A 12319-nucleotide genomic window follows, 5' to 3' on the forward strand; every position below is an offset into this window, starting at 1 on the left:
GGGTTAAATCGTTACGCGTCAAGGTCTACAGATGGATCCTAACAAGTTGTCTGCTGTATTGGACTGGCCCCGAACTACCGGCTTAAAAGCTATTCAGTGCATTCTAGGTTTTTCCAATTACTATTGGCAATTTATTCCTCATTACTCAACCTTGGTAGCGCCCATTGTCTCTTTCACCAAGAAGACTTCTAATCCCAATGTCTGGACTCCAGAGGCTGAAGATGCTTTTAAACGGTTAAAGACTGCCTTCGCTTCGGCTCTGATCCTGTTTAGACCCGACTCAGGCAAGCCTTTTCTTTTGGAGGTGGATGCTTCTTCAGTTGGAGCAAGTGCTGTCCTAACACAAAAGTCCTCTAAGGGAAGAATTCTAACCTGTGGTTTTTAAACTATTAAACTATACTATTGGAGACCATGAATTCTTGGCTATAAAGCTCGGCCTGATGAAGCTGGTTATCCAGCGAAACACGTTGCATGCCGGGTAAATAAACCATTTCACCTTGAAGTCCTGTGCGCTGCCTCTATCCTGGTTTGTTCCCTGGAGGGATCCGCTTAATTTCTTCGCCTGTGTGTCCAGGAGCAGCTGCCGCTCTTCGCCCGTTGCAGGGTCACTTCACGTCTTCACCATAGTTGTACTTGGTTGCAGTACAACTAGACTTGGTGAGCAAGTTTTCTTGTCTATTATCTTTGCTTTTACATTACGCTATCACACTAGGAGCGCTCTCCTTGTCTGTCTATGGCTATAAAGCTGGCTTTGGAAGAATGGCGTCATCTCTTGGTGGGTTCTGTACATCCTGTTACTATATATTCTGACCACAAGAACTTGCTTTATCTTCAGACAGCCCATCAACTCAACCCACGGCAGGCCCGATGGTCTCTGTGCTTCTCCAGATTTGACTTCTACATCCACTTCCATCCTGCAGAGAAGAATTTACGAGCTTACACTCTTTCCAGGTCTTCTGATGTGCATGACTGAGAATCTCCACCTCAGCATATTATTCCTCCTGAGCATCTCCTCTCTGCAGCACCAGCAACTCTCCAGCACCTGCCTCCTGGAAAGACTTATGTATCTCCCTGTTTAAGACTCTGAGTCTTGAAATGGGGCCATTCCTTTCTTCTGGCCGGTCATTCTGGAACTCGTAAGTCCCTACAGCTCATCTCAAGACAATATTGGTGGCCTAGTTTAAAACAGGATGTCATTAATTATGTCCATTCCTGTTCAGTCTGTGCCCGGGATAAAACCCCTTGTTCTAAACCTGCAGGTCTTCTACAGCCTTTGCCAGTCCCAGAGCTCCCCTGGACCGATATTGCTATGGACTTCATTATTGACCTGCCATCTTCTGGTGGCAATACAGTCGTCTGGGTGGTAGTGGACCAATTCTCTAAAATGGTTAATTTTGTGCTGCTGCCTGGACTTCCATCTACACCGCAGCTTGCTAAACTTTTTCTTCTCCACATCTTCCGTTTACATGGTTTGCCTTCACATATTGTATCCAACCGTGGAGTCCAGTTAATCTCTAAATTCTCTCTGCTCTCATGTCTCCAAGTTAAGCTAGATTTTTCCTCAGCCTACCACCCTCAATCCAATGGACAGGTTGAGATGGTGAATCAGGTCTTAGAAGACTATCTTCTTCATTTCCTTTCAACTCGTCAAGACAACTGGGTCGATTTACTTTCTTGGGCAGAGTTCTCATACAATCATAAGAATTCTGAATCCACTGGAACTTCGCCTTTCTTTGTAGTTTATGGACTTCATCCTCTTCCCTTATTCTCTTCCTCCGGAGTTCTTGCGGTTGATGAGCAAGTGTGGAATTTTACCATCATCTGGCAGAAGACACGTTGCTCTCTTTTGCATGCCACATGTCATATGAAGTCTCAAGCAAACAAGAAAAGACGTTCTCCTCCAAAGTTTTCTCCTGGTGACAAAGTTTGGTTGTCAGCCAAATATATCCACTTCAAAGTACCCAGTTATAAACCCTCGCTATCTGGGTCCCTATAAAATCAAGAAACGTTTAAATCCCATGGCCTATTCTCTCCATCTGCCGTCCTCTCTCCGGATCCCAAATTCCTTCCATGTTTATCTCTTGAAACCTGTCATCCACAACCACTTTTCTAAAAAAGAAATCTCTCCTACTCCCATCTTTGGTACCTCGGATGTTTATGTTGTAAAAGAAATTTTGGACTTCAAGTTTATCAGAGGAAAACGCTTTTTCTTGGGGATTGGGAAGGATTCGGTCTGGAGGCGAGATCTTGGGAGCCATCGGAAAATTTCCTGGACCATGACCTTCTCAGTAAATTTCTGAGCTGCAAAAGGAGGGGGAGACCAAAGGGGGGGGGGGGTACTGTAACACATTGTGCTCCGGCCGCATGGGCATGTGCTGGCGGGGCATGCGTATGTGCCGGTGGGGCTGGGATTCGCATTGCGGGACATGCCCGCAAGCGAGTCCCAGCCCGACACTTACCACGGTCCTCCACTGCCTCTCAGCTCCTGCACGCGTGTCCCCGGCTCCTGCATGGGTGTCTCCGGCGCACCTGCCGGAGCTCTGAATTTTAGAGAGCCAGTACGTCCATAATTATGTGCAACACCTGACAATATTCTATAAGTTCCTGAATCTCCCACTCTTCCCTGCCGGATCTTCAGTGCCATTAGCCTGAGATTAAGCGTACCCTTTGTCTGTTTGCCTAGCCCGTATTCTGACCATTCCGCTACGTTATTTGACTACGCACCTTTGCCTTACACATCTCCAACATCAAACTGACACCTCAGGGAACATGCAATTGTATTTTTTCTATACTAGTTAAAATTTGAAGATTATTTACCTTGTAAACTACAAGAAATGAGGAGCTTGTATGTAACCAGAATAGCTTTTACCCAGTCTTCTCCTTACCAGACTGGCCACAGGGAGGACAGTCATTTTAGAATATTCTATAGTGGTTGCTTGTCTGTCCTGGATTTTTACCACAAAAGTCTAAGTGATGCAATAGATAACATTGAACATATTTTTAATGTACAAGTATTTCTGAAGATGTACTGTTTGAGATATATACCTATGTCTTGTTTTGCCTTATTGCCCTTGGTTAAAACTGTCTTAGGGCATCCAATGAGATGAACAAGCATGCTTTAATTTAGAGTAAAATATAGCTTTTTTTCTCGCAGCGTGAAATACACTGCATAAGTCCTAGGTGTGATAGTGTCATTCTGAACCCTCATTCACCTAATTAAAATAAAAAAGCACACATTTGCTAAAAAACTTAACAGTCTGTTTACTCTTTAAAGAATGTATTATAAACCAACAGTGATAATAACTTAATTATATAATAAAAGATGTTTGGTTTATATTTCAAGTATGACAAATTATAACAAAAAAAAATTCTAAGATTTCTGTAACAAGGGTTACAAATATTTAGCACTGTTTTAAGACTGGAAAGAACTGAACAAATTTCTCTGTAGTATATCTGTAGTATACAGCAGCTGTTAAGTACTGGAAGGGTTAAGATTTTTAAATAGAAGACATTTACAAATCTGTTTGACCTTTTGGCAACATTTTTTTTCCAACCGGAGTTCCCCTTTAATGAAAAAACCATGATGCTTCCTTTGCCATTCTTCACAACTGGGTGGTTTTGGTGTTGCTGTTTTTTGTCATCCCAATACAGCACTGTGTATATGTGAGGAACATCCAGGTGGTCCTAGATAACTTGAGACTCTCTTGAGAAAAGATGTGTACCTTTTTTTTTTTTTTTTACCTCAGTGTAGTCAATAAAAGTCATGAACAGTAAAAACTGTTTGCACTTGTTTTAGTGTTTGATTGTATTTGCCTACAATTGCAACTTAATTAACAATCACACCACATTTTATCAGTAATCAATGCTGAAATCCAAGTAATTTCAAAGGGCTCACTTACTTTTATTGCAACAATCAATTAAAGGGGTATTCCAGGAATTGTTTTTTATTTGACTATGCTACAGGGGATATAAAGTTAGTGTAGTCCTATATAAGTTTCAGTGGTTGTGCGAGGTCTAAAATGATGCATTATGTGAGGTTTAACATAGTTTAAATGTAGGGATGATAGATATAAGCTTAATAATTCCACATTGTTTTGATAACTATTGCCCTTGGTTATGACTCACTGAGTTGGGTCACACATGCTTAGTTCAACTACAGTCTCCTAAAATGAATGGCAGCTGGTCTTTGGCTGTGCTTTGTAGCCTGGCAACAGCAGGGTCACAGTTCAGGGAGGAAACCGGGAAGTGATTGAGTTCATGGGCAGAACTGTGCAGGGATGTCACTCTACTTAGAAACACCACAATTGTACTCCTTAACATATATGTCTGTGACACACATCTGATTTTATCCACTTTGCTTGATGGGACAGTGCCTTTAAGGACACATACTCCATAAATATGGCACTATAGCCCCATATCCTCTATTGGAACCTGTGCTCATAACCCATCTCCATTCACTAGAGAACATCAGAATTGTCAGGCCTACCAATGGCACCCCCAATTCAGGTGATGAGAGCAGGTTTACATTTATCATGTGACAAAAGTGAAATAATCTGGAGATACCCCCCAACCCTTCTGTCGTCATCGACACTCATATGCTGCCATCCCCCCCCTTACCTTTTGGAGAAGAGGCACAATGTACCGTGAGCACAGCAGGCTACATAGATCCTGGCAGCAAGTGAAGCTCCTTATTGTTCTATTTCTCCTGCTCATCAGCTGGGCAGACATGACCAATACATCAGGGGAGTGCTTGTGCTCCAGTGTCGGATTGGAAACAAACTCCCAGCTAGACTACAGTCCCTAGACTAAGTATGCGACAAAGTCAGAATACAAAGAGATAATCCAAAAACAAGCCAACATTCAAAACCAGGAGAGCAGTGAAGTACAAAATGGGAAACACAAAAAATGACTGGACAGGCAAGGGTTAAACCAAAAGGACTATAAGGTACAGAATCAGCAGGCTAAAGAATTGTCAGAAAATAGGCAGGAGGTCAGAGAAACTAATACCAGCTGTGAACAGTGGTGAGGGAGTAAACCACAATCACGAGCAAAGAGGCAGCATATTGAATCGTTTTAATATCCCGTCCAAGAGATGTGCATTACAAGTCTAACCGATTGGCCCTGTGCTCCTGCAACTTATAGGACATGAGGCACTGCCACTCAACTGTGCACAGTTCAATGTAGTGCAGAGCCATTGCTATGGCAATGCATGATGTTGCTGCCTCTGGTCCAGGAAAAGCAGGCTGCACTGAAGATACAGGGCAGCGTGTGACACTGGAGATAGGGACTGCTGAACCAGACTCTGAATGGAGAAATAATGCACACACTCGACTGTCTTTCCATTCATTTTTTATGGAAAAAGGTTTGTACCCAGTTATCTTTGGTACTTTCATAGACAATGAATAAAACAGCAATCGGGCCAGCGCACTGTCGTTCCATTCAGTCCCATGTAGCAGGACCTTTCTCAAGATTGTGTTGGGTGGGGTTATTTTTTTTTTAGTATTAAAATACGTGATTTTTTCATAGTCATCTTGTCCGAGCTGCTATTTTCCTCTGTTTACAGCAGTTGGAAAGCCACATGAACATAGGAAACTGATGTACGGTAATGACTCCCATTAGCCACATGAAATAGTTTTCTTGGTATGCTTTGAATCATGTACAAAGAAGGGGAGGTAAGATGTGTACATTAACTTTTGTTAATTATGAATCCTACTGTCATTGTTGTCTGAGTTATTTAGAAGAATGGAAAGCGTCACCCTATTGTGAGGCTCTGTGAAGACTTATATTACGCTAAACTATTTATTTTAAATAAAGATAATGATATGCAAAATTAGAAAACTGCCACATTTATTTTTTAAACATTAAACATAAGAACCAAACTAAAACAATGTGTCATTTTATTTTAAAAATACTTCACAAGTCATTGTTTTCCCATAAATACTGACATGTACACTGCTCAAAAAAATAAAAGGAACATTTAAAGGGGTTATCCACCATAAGGTGATTTTAGTATGTACCTGGCAGACAGTAAAGGACATTCTTAGGAAGGATCTGCACTTGTCTTGGGGCTAAATAGCTATATTATGAGATTACCATAACACTGTGGCTAGCTTTTTGTGAACTGGTATTTCCTGTTTGACTTCTTTTTTTTTACTACAAATCCCACAATTCCATTTTCCTCCCTCCCACACATCAACCACCCCACCCATTGAAACATAAATAAGCTGCATCCATCAAAAGACCTGTGGTTTTCAATCAGGGTGCCTACAGCTGTTGCATTAGTTGCAAATTGATCTCTCTCCCACCAAGCTACAACCCTCCACCCATTGAAGTAGACAGGCTCCCTGTCATCAGCTGACTAGTGAGTCAGGTCTCAGCCGCATTGCAACCTGGGAAAAATCTGAAACAACAGTCATTTTGTATGCTGGTAAAAATAAATATTGGAGTGAAAATCACAGAAGAATTGTGAGAAAAACGTCACACACAGGTACAAACACTATATTATGAACTACACTAACTTTACAGTCCCTGTAGCATGGTCAAAAAAAAAAATCCTGGAGTACCCCTTTAACCCCTTAAGGACCGGAGGTTTTTCCGTTTTTGCATTTTCGTTTTTTGCTCCTTGCCTTTAAAAAATCATAACTCTTTCAAATTTACACCTAAAAATCCATATGATGGCTTATTTTTTGCGCCACCAATTCTACTTTGTAATGACGTCAGTCATTTTGCCCAAAAATCTATGGTGAAGCGGGAAAAAAAATCATTGTGCGACAAAATTGAAAAAAAAAACGCTGTTTTATAACTTTTGGGGGCTTCCGTTTCTACGTAGTACATTTTTCGGTAAAAATGACACCTGATATGTATTCTGTAGGTCCATACGATTAAAATGATACCCTACTTATATAGGTTTGATTTTGTCGGACTTCTGGAAAAAATCATAACTACATGCAGGAAAATTAATACGTTTAAAATTGTCATATTCTGACCCCTATAACTTTTTTATTTTTCCGTGTATGGGGCGGTATGAGGGCTCATTTTTTGCGCCGTGATCTGAAGTTTTTAGCGGTACCATTTTTGCATTGATAGGACTTATTGATCACTTTTTATTCATTTTTAAATGATATAAAAAGTGACCAAAAATGCACTATTTTGGACTTTGGAATTTTTTTGCGCGCACGCCATTGACCGAGCGGTTTAATTAATGATATATTTTTATAATTCGGACATTTCCGCACGCGGTGATACCACATATGTTTATTTTTATTTTTATTTACACTGTGTTTTTTTTTTTATTGGAAAAGGGGGGTGATTCAAACTTTTAATAGGGGAGGAGTTAAATGATCTTTATTCACTTTTTTTTTTCACTTTTTTTTTGCAGTGTTATAGGTCCCATAGGGACCTATAACACTGCACACACTGATCTTCTATGTTGATCACTGGTTTCTCATAAGAAACCAGTGATCAACGATTCTGCCGGATGACTGCTCAGGCCTGGATCTCAGGCACTGAGCAGTCATTCGGCGATCGGACAGCGAGGAGGCAGGTAGGGGCCCTCCCGCTGTCCTGTCAGCTGTTCGGGATGCCGCGATTACACCGCGGCTATCCCGAACAGCCCACTGAGCTAGCCGGGATGCTTTCGGTTTCACTTTAGACGCGGCGTTCAACTTTGAACGCCGCGTCTAAAGGGTTAATAGCGCGCGGCACAGCGATCAATGCCGCGCGCTATTAGCCACGGGTCCCGGCCGTTGTTAGAGGCCGGGCCCGACCCGCTATGACGCGGGGCCACGCCGTGGCCCCGCGTTATAGATCGGGAGTGGACACATGACGTTCCAGTACGTCATGTGTCCTTAAGGGGTTAAACAACACAATGTAACTCCAAGTCAATCCCACTTCTATGAAATCACACTGTCCACTCAGGAAGCAACAAAGATTGACATCAATTTCACATGCTGTTGGGCAAATGGAACAGACAACAGGTGGAAATTATAGGCAATTAGCAAGAGACCCCCGATAAAGAAGTGATTCTGCAGGTGGTGACAACAGACCACTTCTAAGTTCCTATGCTTCCTGGCTGATGTTTTGGTCACTTTTGAAGGCTGGCGGTGCTTTCACTCTAGTGGTAGCATGAGACGGAGTCTACAACCCACACAAGAGGCTGGGTAGTGCAGTTCATGCAGGATGGCACATCAATGCGAGCTGTGGCAAGAAGGTTTGATGTGTCTGTCAGCGTAGTGTCCTGAACATGGAGGCATTACCAGGAGACAGGCCAGTACATCAGGAGACGTGGAGTAGGCCGTAGGAGGCAACAACCCAGCAGGACCGTTACCTCCGCCTTTGTGCAAGGAGGAGCAGGAGGAGTACTGCAAAAGCCCTGCAAAATGACCTCCAGCAGGCCAAAAATGTGCATGTGTCCACTCAAATGGTCAGAAACAGACTCCATGTGGGTAGTATGAGGGCCCGACGTACACAGGTGGGGGTTGTGCTTACAGCCCAACAACGTGCAGGATGTTTGCCATTTGCCAGAGAACACCAAGATTGGCAAATTTGCCCCTTGCGCCCTGTGCTCTTCACAGATGAAAACAGGTTCACACTGAGCACATGTGACAGACGTGACAGAGTCTGGAGATGCCATGGAGAATGTTCTGCTGCTTGATCCATCCTCCAGCATGACTGGTTTGGTGGTGGGTCAGTAATGGTGTGGGGTGGCATTTCTTTTGGGGGCCGCACAGCCCTCCATGTGCTTACCAGAGGTACCCCTTGTGAGACCATATGCTGATGCGGTTGGCCCTGGGTTCCTTCCAATGCAAGACAATGCTAGACCTCATGTGGATGGAGTGTGTCAGCAGTTCCTGCAAGAAGAAGGCATTGATGCTATGGACTGGCCCACCAGTTCCCCAGACCTAAATCTGGGACATCATGTCTCGCTTCATCCACCAACTCCGCGTTGCACCACAGACTGTCCAGGAGTTGGCGGATGCTTTAGTCCAGCTCTGGGAGGACATCTCTCAGGAAACCATCCACCACCTCATCTGGAGCATGCCCAGGCATTGTAGGGAGGTCATACGGGCACGTGGACGCCATAAACTCTACTGAGCCTCATTATGACCTGTTTTCAGTACATTACATCAAAGTTGGATCAGCCTGTAGTGTGGTTTTCTACTTTGATTTTGAGTGTGACTCCATATCCAGACCTCTATGGGTTAATAAACTTGATTTCCATTAATAATATTTGTGTGATTTAGTTGTCAGCACATTCAACTATGTAAAGACAAAGGATTTCATATGATTAGTTCATTAATTCAGATCTAGGATGAGTTATCTTAGTGTTGATTTTTTTTGAGCAGAGTATAACTGTGATGTGTAAACAGGGCATTTCATTAAATTTTGTACACTTTTAATATTCATATTAGAACAAAACAAAACATTTGCTAATTGTAGTAAGTTCAGTTAAATTCAACTAACCCTTTTCCCTTATTGTTTTAGTAATTCCTTTTTTTTTTTTCTAGAGGTCAAGCAGTATTTGTAGGTTAAGTCTTTACATGGTACCAATCACAATAAAATGCCACAGGCACTGTTGACTCTAAAAGGTGGTGGCACTTAAGGAGTAGACACAGAGCACGCCATCAGTCACCTTAGGGGACACAGGGAGCAAAAGAGCAGGTCTCTCTGTAACTTTCCCCAGTCACCTTCATTGTACATAGCACCCTGCAGGCACCATATGTCCTTCTATGGCAGCTTGGACAGCAACTGTGACAGTTTTCATAAAGGGAAATGGTACTGTCACTAGGCTTGCCAGTTATTCTCCTTTCGCCTGTCCTTTACAAGATTATCATGATATTTTGAGTTCTTCTTTGCCTTCCAGTAAAAGATCACCTTGACAAATACTTTTATTTAACTTTTAATCGTTTAATCAAATATTCTACATGTATCCGACACAGGCAAAAAGTAGACATGTTTACATCAATATATAATATAGCATTGTTTAGTAAATTTTAGAAATATGACACTAAATCACATGCATACAAAGGTGACAAATCTATGATTTAATCCAGTTAATATTTCTAAAACAATCAAGTCCTAAAAATTGTACGAAATTACCACCAAAGCTATGCTATGTTGTAAAAGCAAAGCATGATAAAGGTGTACCGCATACTCTTTTGGCTACACATGGCATGTTGATATTTAAGAAATAAGACAATATAGACCCTTTGTTTTCAAAGCATGTAGTTTTCCCACCATCTGAAAAGCAACTGATTGGACTGATTGATTGACTGATAAGGAAAATATATAAAAACTAGAGCTGCACGATATCTCGCAATCAAATCGCAATAATTGTGATATATTAGATTTGGCCCTTCGCAAAATGTTGAGATTATCTAACTGGGTGGAGAAACAGTGGGCCACACGCCGGAGGGGACAGGCCACGCAGCAGGAAGCCAACAAGCAGGTGAAACACAGGAGCAGAGCCGTGCTCCAGCGGCGGCTGTAGGCTCAGCCCTGATGTGGTCCGGCCCCTCTATTGTGCGACCCCTCTACTGAGCGGCCCACTGTCTCTCCTCCTAGCATTGCCTAGTGCTGGGAGGAGGTGACTTATCCATCCACCAGAAGTGAAGAAATCACGGCATTCAAGTATGCTAAAGAAACTTTTTCTTTATTCAAGCACAAACAGCATATACATTGCAATGTATATGCAGTTTGTGCTTGAATAAAGAAAAGTTTCTTCAGCATACTTGAGTGCCTGGATTTCTTCACTTCTGTTTGATGTTCCTGATCCCTGGGCACCTACCTAAAACTACAGTGCCGACCTAACTACAATTTGGACTTATCCATCCATGACTGGCCGCTGTATGTACATGGCACCGCCTTAATTCAGACACGTGTGTAGGGCAAACAAACACTGACCGCACGCCAGGTATAACAATGAAAGTGAGTAAAGGATTAAATCATAACTCACGATTTCTTTGGAAAATTCTTCCGGATTTATTTTCTTTTTTCATTATATTCTTATTGCACTTCAAATCGTCTTGGAAAGATTACATAGCAGCATATTTAGCAGCAGAATTAGACAGCATAAACAGTAGTTCCACCAGTCATAGCACAACGTTTCAGGGGCGGACCCCCTTATTCATGCGCAATAATTCTGCTGCTAAATATGCTGCTATGTAGTCTTTCCAAGACGATTTGAAGTGCAATAAGAATATAATGAAAAAAGAAAATAAATCCGGCAGCATTTTCCAAAGAAATCGTGAGTTATGATTTAATCCTTTACTCACTTTCATTGTTATACCTGGCATGCGGCCAGTGTTTGTTTGCCCTACACACATGTCTGAATTAAGTTGCTGTCGAGTTTTCATGGAGCTTTATGGTGTAGTGGCTATTTATTGAACAAGCTACCTATATTTGGAACTCAATTGTGCTGTATTATTTGACATGGCACAGCCTTACCACGGGTCTATGAAGCGAACTCAGGAATTGAGCCCGCTTCATACTGGCTAATGCTGGACATTACCGATCTGGGTGATGCCCAGCATTAAATCTCTAGACGCCGCGATTAAAGTTGATTGTGGCATCTAAAATGTGTGGTATACCGGTACAGGACTTGGTCCTCTCCGTTTGTCTGGAGTCCCCTCAGCCAGAGTCGCTCCATGCTAATGGGTTCTCCTGAAGGGCTAACCCCTAGTCGGCTCTTAATATTGTAATATTTATTGTATATATTTGTATATTTAATTAATCTAGGATACCTCTGTATAGGACCTTAGAGGTCACGTGCCTTTAATTTATGTTATGCTATGGTTTAAGGACCTTTGGGTCATGTGATATACCCAGAGTTCCATGGGTCAGGACTGACAGGTTTGGCTATCCAATGAGCTTTGTTCCACCCCCTTAATATATAAGGGGCTGCTGCCACTAGATTCTGGCTCTTGGTTCCTGCACGTGAAAGCAAGCACATCAATCTATATCTCATGATCAATTCAAGCTATCCCTGAAGCCTTATCTTCCGCAGCCACTAAACCAGGAGTTATCCAGCTCAAAACTACTAAAATCCTGTGTGACTACTGCAACTCAATTATCATAAATTCAATAGCACAGTGGCTAGCAAATCATTCAGCAGGCATCCCGTGCAAATGCCCAGGGGGGTCCTGAGGCCCCCCCCATGTCGGCGATCGCAGAAAATTGCATGTAAATTCAGACATGCGATTTTCTGCTATTCCGGGCTGATCGAGTCTCTGGTGACCCGATCACCCGGAAAATAGGGATGATCAGAGTTGTCAGTGATCATCCTGAGGGCTAGGAGTGAGGTCGCAGTGCTGTGATCTCC

The 12319-nt window shown here is 42.5% G+C and overlaps 2 long non-coding RNA genes across 2 annotated transcripts in view; both read right to left on the reverse strand.

The window, feature by feature from the left end:
* The window catches only part of LOC130280349 (uncharacterized), a 74091-nt gene extending 69877 nt beyond the window's left edge, over positions 1 to 4214 (reverse strand). The window contains exon 1 of the long non-coding RNA XR_008846030.1: positions 4126 to 4214. This is a non-coding gene — a long non-coding RNA (uncharacterized LOC130280349). The remainder of the gene's footprint in view (positions 1 to 4125) is intronic.
* A 482-nt stretch (positions 4215 to 4696) lies between these two features.
* Positions 4697 to 12319, reverse strand: part of LOC130280360 (uncharacterized) — a 68797-nt gene continuing 61174 nt past the window's right edge. The window contains exon 3 of the long non-coding RNA XR_008846031.1: positions 4697 to 4805. This is a non-coding gene — a long non-coding RNA (uncharacterized LOC130280360). The remainder of the gene's footprint in view (positions 4806 to 12319) is intronic.

Source organism: Hyla sarda, chromosome 1, assembly GCF_029499605.1.
Source record: "Hyla sarda isolate aHylSar1 chromosome 1, aHylSar1.hap1, whole genome shotgun sequence".
NCBI classification, from domain to species: domain Eukaryota; kingdom Metazoa; phylum Chordata; class Amphibia; order Anura; family Hylidae; genus Hyla; species Hyla sarda.